General features: G+C 37.7%; 1 long non-coding RNA gene across 1 annotated transcript; it reads right to left on the bottom strand.

Moving 5' to 3' along the window:
• Positions 1–975: 975 nt before the first annotated feature.
• On the bottom strand, positions 976–2225 carry LOC104942067 (uncharacterized). Its single transcript, XR_797962.1, has 2 exons — positions 2039–2225; positions 976–1950 (listed from the first exon to the last, which is right to left on the bottom strand). It is a non-coding gene; the product is annotated as an uncharacterized lncRNA (long non-coding RNA).
• Positions 2226–7156: the final 4931 nt, after the last annotated feature.

Genomic DNA, 7156 nt, shown 5'->3' with positions numbered 1-7156 from the left:
GAATGCGAGAGTAGGCGTGTGATTGTGGTCTCTACCCTGCTGCAAACGGGGTTGCCCTCCATATCAGCAATATGCAGGCAAAACACACAGATATGGGCAGAAGGGAACACACAGCTGAGGTGATGAAGCAGTATAATTCAATCACAGGAATAAAAACACCTCCAGAGTTGTGCTTTTTTCTAGTACAAGTGGACATCAGAGTTCTTACAGTCTGACCTTGAGGAGAAGAAATGCATCACTATTCTAAAGATTCAATGCTGCATTCAGGCGAATAGCTCTTGAGATCTTGAGATCCAAAATATCAATATGTACGTTTTAGTTATTAATAGCAGTATGGAAGTTGTAGTAGTGTTACAGCACATGATACTGTACATCCCTATGATTGAAAGCTGCTGTCAATCTGATCGAAGCTGAAGAACTGAACCATGTCATTGCTTATGTTGTACCACCATAAGTAAGCCTAGTTTACAAATGCCAAGGGGCACAAGTCCATTCATGTCAACGCTAATAGAAGGCTGTGAGTACAAACCATTATTAACATCTGTCGCTAGCAGCACATTTATGTTAGTCATTCGCAATTATTAGCATTGTGCAATTTATGGTCTTCCAGATGTTCATACTGCACATGTGTTACTGGACACGTGCTAGTGCTTGGTTTTCTGTTATCATTGCCCCAGGCACTTTAAGATGGGCTGCTGCATGACTGCACCATGTGCAGTGCAGTAGATTACCTACTTTATAATATGCATGCAATGGAGGCTCACTGCCATCTACTGGAGTACACTGATAATGAAAAACAGCACAATGCAGCTTCCCTCAGGTCAATTCATGTAAATGCAGTGATTGCCATAAAGTGGTTATGTGGATATGTGGATATGATCAATAATCTATGTACACATAAATGAAAGGACACAAACAGAAACGTTTCTAAATGAGAATCAAGTGACATTCATTTCATTCTGTACAATACAAATATCCAGTGGTACCATTTATTGGTTTTGTTTCTACAAAAAAGCAACACAAAAAAGGATAGAATAACTTAAAGCCCCAGACACCTGCAATCAAAAAGCTACCAAATCGGCAAAATACAAGTAGTATTTCCAGTCCAAGAATTACAAAAAATAAGATTAATTAAATCCTGTTTAAATCAGGCTTGGGGTCAATTCATTTTCATTTCAATTAAACTAACAACAAAAGTGAAATTCTGTAGATTTGTACACACCTCTTTAACATAAAACAGATGCTGTTTTTTTAGATTGAATCCTAAACCACAGTGAGTGTGTACAATGAAAAACCGGTCTGATTAGTTTGGAACTCACTGATATGCATTAATCTTTGCAAACAACAACAAATATGTAAACTGCAGATCGAAAACGCTTGTGTCCGTGGAAATTAGAAGCCCACAGTATCAAATGGTCTTAAAAGCTCAATCAAAGCACAGTGATTATCCAATCTAAATCAGGCGTAATTTCTCTTTGCACAAGCAGGACAACTTTGAATAGTTCTCCTGCGTACTCACTTTGAATGGTGCGATTCAAATCCAGGTTGAATTACAATCATAAAACATAATGCAAGATGCTAAGCCATGTCACCAAATTGAAGGAAAACCATTATAAAGTCACATTTCATGTGTCTTAGTTTGAGAGAATTTAAGGCGCCAGGGATATAAACATTCTTTTGAGCTCGACATTTTTACACTTTTGCCACCTAATGATGACTTAGTACATGTAAAAAATGTCTTGTATCCCACAGCAAAAAAGGCACATTAGAATCTGAGTGGGTTGACCCATCCAAATGCAAATAAGTTTTGGTGTTCGGTCACATTTTTGGATTCAATCAAACTCGAAAAAGGTATGTGTATCATAGATGTGGGTGCAGGTACAAAATGGCACCCGAATCCTCCAGTCTTTTTAAGGCATCGGCTTCATGATTGAGATCGTGGTAAGAATTCTGCAACAGAGAGTGTAACAGTATGTAATGACACAGTATGGTAAAACTGAGATTACTTTTGAAGCACTGTAAATGTCCGCTAACCCACCTTCATTGACTTCATGGTGTCATATCCGTAGTAATGGATAGGGTGCCTTTGGCTCTTTGTGTTAGGGTATCCAAAACCAGCAATGTGGACCACATCACAGTAGTTGAGAGCAACGAACACAGCGAGGATCCCCGAGGTAGGATGCACTGGCTGTCGAAACAAAAATAAACCTAATTAAAATGAAAAGCTCACTGCATTTATTCTTTGTATCATGATACACTTTGGTTTGGATTAAAACAATTCCTACATTGGTCATAGTAACAAAAAAAGACACCGTAGTAGACAGCAAATACCACAAAAATGTAAAAGAAAACAAGTTTAAAGAGGACATATTATGCTCATTTTCTGGTTCATATTAGTATTTTGTTCTTCTACTGTGACATGTTTATTGCTTTTATGTTCAAAAGGCTCTTTATTTTTCTCATATCTCTTTTCCCCCTCTGTCTGAAACCAGAGCCCGGTCTTCTCTGATTGGTAAGCAGGTCGGCTCCGTTGTGACTGGTCAACCGCTAAGAGATGTCCCGCCCCTCAGTCACATACAATGCATTTGAACACGAGCCAATAGAAAATCCCTCTGGCAATACCACTAGGATTTAGTTATTTGATATGCAAATGTTTGATGTTAAATAAAAGGTATGCTGGAATCTACATGCACTCAACAGGAGCTTTGCTAGGTTATAAAAGATGTTATTAAGTCAGCATGTATGTTTAAACATTGTGCAACAGTTGTGTAGTGAAAGCTTGAGTCAAGGGATTTAAGCAGACTAAAAGACTAAAACTCTTCTGCAGTTCCTTCCTTCACCACTAGATGGAAATGGAGGGCTAGGAACGGCTGCCTCTGACCTGCAAATGAAAACAAAACAAACCTTCCCCATGTGCAGAATACTATCAAATAATCAGTTTCTCATTACATCCTGCTCTTGTTGACACAGAGTTGAAATGAACATATTTTACGGAGCTTTAAAATAAAGCCAAATGGCGGTTATATAATGTGGAACATGTGAGATTCTCCAGGAACATTCTGAAATGAGCGATAATGTGATCAATCTTGCAATCTTGGCAGGTATGACAAAGATAACCCTCATGTCTTCTCTTTCAACCAGAGACAAGGTAACTTACACTGGGTAAGTTATATGCTGTCAGCTTGTGGGCACTGCTTAAGGTCTTGGTTGTGTTACAAAATACTTTCTTCACATTAGCATGTCTCACCCTGAAAACTGGGCCTTTCCCAGCAGCTTATTCACTGCCTTCGGGCGACCTCTTTCTAATAAAAGCACTCTCATTGCCAGTAACAAGTAACAACTTCAGGCTAATTTCCAACTTGATACTTTAGAGCAGTGCTTCTCAAAGTGTGGTCTGCGGACCACTGGTGGTCCGTGAACGCCCCCTAGTGGTCCTTGAGTATATTGTTAACATTTCTTATTTGAAATAAATAAATAAATTTAAGTTTTCCGTACTCTCGTGGGAATATCTCCGCATGATATAGCCCAGTGCAACACCTCCATCAAACCTTTTGCCACTTGTTTGTACCATTTTCAGGCGATTTATAATCTGTTCTAGAAAAACGATGTGTTTTTTGACATTTGTGGAGTTAGGTGGTCCGCGAGTGTTTTTTTATTGGTTAAGTGGTCCTTGGTATGAAAAAGTTTGAAAAACACTGCTTTAGAGTAAAGCATTAGAAGAAAAAAAAATCACTTAATCTCCAACATTCTTATTCTATTATTTAGGTTTAAAGGGCACTTGGCTTGGAGGAAAATAGTTTTAAATAGATATTCAAAAACACAAAATGTTTGCTACTTATTGCTTTTGACAGACTTTTCTATTCTTGGGTAGTTCAGTGAGAATTTGTTTTTCTGCGTATGGCTGCTATTTGACACTTCTCCATCTGCTATGGCTCTTATCCAAAACAAATACCATACACTGAATGTGTCAATGTGACATACAGATGACGAAAAGTGTTTTAACTGCCTCCAAAACATCTAAGACCTGTTTTTTTTATTGTTGTTTAAACGCTATGGAAACATTGCCATTTCCCCTTTATATTAAATTACATTTTAATTGTATTCATTGTCCACAAAACCATGGATATATTTACAGACAATATTAAAATATATTTATAAACAATTTTAATAATTAACAACAAAAACAGATAAAGAGACACATTTAAGCAAGCAAAAATCTCCAAAATGCAAATCTACACACATTTCATCCATATTTACTTTACAAAGAAATCCTGCCAAAAAACATAATCAACTCGATAAGGCGCCCCCAAGGAATTTGGCTTGAAGATGCTAACCATGAACCGCAACGTCCCTAGTTCAAATTGCTCCAGGGACATTGGTTGAACATTGTTCTCTCTCTTTCCCTTCATTTCCTGTCACCTCTCCACTGACTCCTTCACAAAAATAATGAAAGTCATCTTGATTATTCTAATTAACTTTTAACAGGCCTTCCTGGAATTCATAATTTCTTCACAAGTCAGGATACAAAAAACTAAAATTATTAATTGAGTGTGCAATTCAGCCCAGTAAGAATCCTTCAATGGCTGCCTTTAAGCAATACAACTGTTTCTAAGGAACTTCAAGTTTTCAATCTATCCGCTTAAAGTGTTATGTCCCAAACAAATGTTCACATTTCACTGGTAATTTGTTCTTGTTATACTACAAAGTATTCACCTATTTTGCTCATTACCACGCAATCATTAGGCCTTAATAATGATCCATGTTAAATTAAAAAAGGAATTATTATTGAAGCACTCCCTACTCTTGGAGTAGATGTGAAAAGGAATGCACATCTGTGACTTTTTCCATATTTATACATAGAAGCAATCTCTTTTCAATCTATAATGTAACAAAAAAAACAGCTGAATGCACCCGGTGATTACCTTTTTTAAATGTCATGGCAAAATAATTGTATTCAAAACAATAAACCTGCTCTCTGTGGATGTCCACTATTGAAACTGTAAAAATATGCTGGTATCAATGATACACAACGTCATGCTACTTTATTCAAAGGGATTAGTCAGCATAAGAGATATCATTTTTATAAAACGGACAAGTCAAAATAAAGCAATCTGATTGGTTCTTAGCCGTGATATACTGAGCCTATACCACGGGTAGAATTGTAAGTTACTTTTCACAACAAGTCAGTATCCCTCCACGTCTGAGAAAAACAGTATACAGTTGGGCTGAAAAGCAAACTGCTTTTCAAACTGGAACAAAAAAGCATCGGAGAAGTAACTGGGCAGAAACCCTCCTTTTTACGCAGCGGTCCAGACATAGACATCAAACGGAAAAACCTATTCAGTGTTCAGTTCCTTTGGCATTAGGGCAGGGATATCTAGATACTTTCCAAGGTTTAACATAATGAATTGTGCTACTTTTAAAGCAAGCAACGATGTTTTCAAATCTGTAATCAAAGAGGTCCGCAAAAACGCTATCGACCAATCAGATTGCTTGATTTGACTTGCCAGTTTTATAAATATATTAAAATTTCTTCCGTTACGAAACAAACTTACAAAGCATAAAATGGAAACATTTAAAATTAACTTCGACCTCCGGGGGGGGTCTTACGGAGGAGTGGATTTAGCAGTGCATATCTCCAGAAAAAAAAAAGCACCTAAACGACGACATGCAGAGCTACGTGAAGAGCAGGTAGACCAACTGGAAAAGTACCACCATTCAAAAGCTTTCTGATGCGGGTCTTGAAACAAAGCAGAGAAATTATGACCGTTAGTGGCCACAGGTGCGAAAGCTCTCTCCAGAGCTACTGGAAGCCCAATCTCGGGGACCGGAGAAAGTGGAGCAATATTCTCGCCACGCCAAGCAACAGCCTAGAACAACTTCAACCTATACAAGTGACCACGTAAGCCATGCTACTGATGCTGGACAGTTTTTCAGTGGATGCACAATAAACAGCAACATACACATTACTGTAAATAAACAGCCAAATAATGGATCAACGCTCTCTGTCTAATATGTTCGCTCGCTGTTAGTGTTGTTGCATAGCAACCACCTCGCACTATGTTTTGTGCAGAAGGCAACGGAGGGACTATTTTATTTTGAACATCATTATTTACTAATAAAAACTATTTAAATTAGACTGTGTATTTGTCTTTCATATTGCCACACTTGGTAACCGTTTTATAAAAAGCAATAGCTCACTTCAGGCCGTGATATATGCTCATTATATCACAGCTAAGGGGGTTGTCGACCCTCCGCTTCGCGTCGGGCCGAACCACGCCCCTTAGCTGTGATATAATGAGCATATACCACGGCCTGTCGTGAGCTATTGCTTAAATATAATATAATATGTAAGATGATGTAGTTAAATATAATATAATGTTGTCGGACGATGAATTAATCTGGAAGGTAAGAAGTAGCGCAGGGCCGGATTATTTATATAAATACGCCAGGAAAAGAGGTTGGGTCAAATCTAAATTGACGGGTGAAGGCGAGAGCGTTCCTAGGCGGCATCCGAGATGCACTATCGCCAGATCTGAGGAGAGAAGCGTGAAATCGCGCAGCGCATTCGTCCTATCACTTATCAACCAAAACAGGAAAAGTTCACCAACGACTGTCATTTGCTGAGGACAATTAGTTTCGTATAGCTTCTCAGGAACCTCTAACATAATGACCACAAAATAGTACACTATTATCGGAGACACATAGGAGTTACAGCAAAGGTCTTGTTGTTTCTGCGAAATTTATAGAATAGTCGGAACCCACATTCACGTCTATACTTATATTGGAACTATAATGACCACATGAAGTAAATAGACTTGTCGTAATAAATTACTATGATTAAAAATATATAATATGTGTGTAAATAAGTAAATATATATCATTGATATTATACATATGATTGGTGTGAATATACATGGGTGTGTTTACATAAATAAGTAAATAGGTGTCTACATGTAAAGTAAATATGTGTGGAGGTANGTCTCGAGGTTTTCATAATAAATCCGTATTCCCCTCACTGTCAAATGATTTAACAGTGATATCTGCAGTACTCAGCCACTAAAACACATCAGTTTATCCAGGATAAACTGATGTGTTTTAGTGGCTGAGTACTGCAGATATCACTGTTAAATCATTTGACAGTGAGGGGAATACG

The sequence above is a fragment of the Notothenia coriiceps genome, unplaced genomic scaffold, assembly GCF_000735185.1.
Source record: "Notothenia coriiceps isolate Sejong01 unplaced genomic scaffold, NC01 NC01_scaffold00004105, whole genome shotgun sequence".
NCBI classification, from domain to species: domain Eukaryota; kingdom Metazoa; phylum Chordata; class Actinopteri; order Perciformes; family Nototheniidae; genus Notothenia; species Notothenia coriiceps.
Note: the sequence above shows the minus strand (reverse complement) of the source record. Positions and strands in the feature narration are given on the sequence as shown.